Raw genomic sequence first — 2308 nt, forward strand, 5'->3', positions numbered from 1 at the left:
CGCGCCCCCCACCCAGGCCTGATGCCTCTGGCCAAGGCATTAGGCCTGGTCAGGGGACTCCCAGCTCCCCGCGATCTCCCGCTCTGCCCCTGCCCAGGCCTATCGCCTCTGGCCGAGGCATCTGGCCCGGGCAGTGGGGTCCCACAGCTGCAGCAGCCCCGTGATTGTGGGCTCTGCTTTAGGCCCAGGCAAGGGACCCCTAGCTCCCAGGACTGCCAGCTTCGACCGTGCCCAGCTCCCATCGCTGGCTCCACCCCTACTTCCTGCTATCACTGGCCAGGGCAGCAAAGGCGCCTGATTCTCTGATCATGGCTGGGAGGCATTGTCAGTGGCAGGGGGCTTCTTCCTGCTTTCCCTTTTGCCTCCCTGCATTGTGCCTACATATGCAAATTAACCGCCATCTTGTTGGCAGTTAACTGCCAATCTTAGTTGGCAGTTAATTTGCATATAGCCCTGATTAGCCAATGAAAAGGGTAGCGTCGTATGCCAATTACCATTTTTCTCTTTTATTAGTGTAGATGTTGTACTTAATGCAATAGCAATTTTTTTAAGTTGTAAGGAAATATCTGAAAACATTCAGGTCAATAGACCCTGTTGAAGAAATGCTCTTAAACACAATGAATGGCTCACTTATAAAATAGTTTCCACAATCAAACTGGTAGGAATACAGGAAGAACACAGCAAGAGTTTGGAATCGCCATATACAATAACGCTAGCCCCAGTTTATTGAGCACTTACTTTGTATCAGGCATTGTATTAAGCACTATATGTATATTCACTCACATAATCATCGAGAAACCTATGAGGCAGGCACTCTTTTTATCTTCATTTTACAAATGAAGAAATGGGGGCCCAGAAAGGTGAAGTAACTTGGTCTCACAGCTAGTTCAGTGGAGCCAGGATTTGAACCCAGACCCCCAGGCTTTCCTTTTTGACCCTGGGGCTCTCCTTAGTGATTATGGTGGCCCTTGTACTTGACACTCTGTCGTCTGTTACAGAGCCTTTTCTTTTTGTGCACTTGACTTCTTTGGGGCCTCCTTCAGGCCAGTCTCCCCTAGAAGCAGAAAACACGGTGATTGGCCCTGACCCCGGCATTGGGGATAGCTATAGGAAAGCTCAGTCCCTATGATTTATGACACATATCTTGGAGTGCTGAGCAGGAGGAAGCTTTTGTGCTTGATGAAATCTTTCACATCTTTAAATCTCATGATCGGTGATAGATATAATAAGATAAGCACGTTGTTTCAAAGGGAGTTAAAGCTGTTTAATATAAATGTAGCCTAAGGAGGACTTCTCTACATGATCAAAAGATGCATATAATGGGTCCTATTTGAATTCCTGGGGTTTAATGCTGATGATGATAGCTTACATGTGTAGAACACCCTGGGCCAGGCAGTATTCTCTGCAGAATGCAGGTATTAACTTATTTACAGTGAACCCAGGGCCGTCAGCCCAGCTTTTAAGGTGTCAAAAATGGGAGACGTGAGCCCTTTAGGAATTTTCAGGAAGTGGTACCCAGGAATGGTCAGTGGGAGGGTGGGTGGTGAGATGGGCCCTTGGAGCCTACTGCTTCCCAGCTGTGTGAAGTGTGCAACTTAACCTCTCCCATGCTGATTCTTCATGCGTATTGTGTGTCAACCATAGTTATGCCTACCATAAAGGGGTTTTGGGAGAATTATTTAGTGAGATAGTTTACGAGATAATACATACATATACATTCATGCACAAAGTGCACGACCCAGCTGGATAAATGTGAGTCGCTTGTGTTATCACTATCATTATGGCCATGGCTGCTGTGATGATTTGGGGCTAGAGAAAGTATCACTTTCTTTCTACTACTAACTATGGTTTACTGAACGCTTTGGGTCTGCTCCTTAGGGCAATTCCCAGCTCATCAGTTAGAATTCAGCGGAGGGACTACTGCACAGGGAGCCCGCGGGGGCACTGCCTTCCCTGCTGTCCGGTGGGAAGAAGTCAAGGAGGGATGGAGCGTAGCGGAGACCCGAGGACAGAGATGAGAGAGGCCACAAGAACCCGGCAAAAAAGAACCCGAGCCTGACGCGCGAGCCCTCTGCAAGCCCCGGACTTGGATAGAATTATTTTACTTTCCAACACTGACCGCAAGACGCCCGCCCGCGGGGCCGGGCTGTGTGATTGCCCCACTCCCCATCCCGCTCCCCTCCACACCTCACACCGGACCCTGGCCGGCGATTGGCCGGCTCGACCCAGGGCCATCACCGATTGGCGCTCGGGGCCCGGGCTACGGGGTTTAAAGAGGGGGGCGGGGGCGCGCTGCCCAGCCGCACTC

Source organism: Myotis davidii, unplaced genomic scaffold (genome assembly GCF_000327345.1).
Source record: "Myotis davidii unplaced genomic scaffold, ASM32734v1 scaffold115, whole genome shotgun sequence".
Lineage (NCBI taxonomy): Eukaryota > Metazoa > Chordata > Mammalia > Chiroptera > Vespertilionidae > Myotis > Myotis davidii.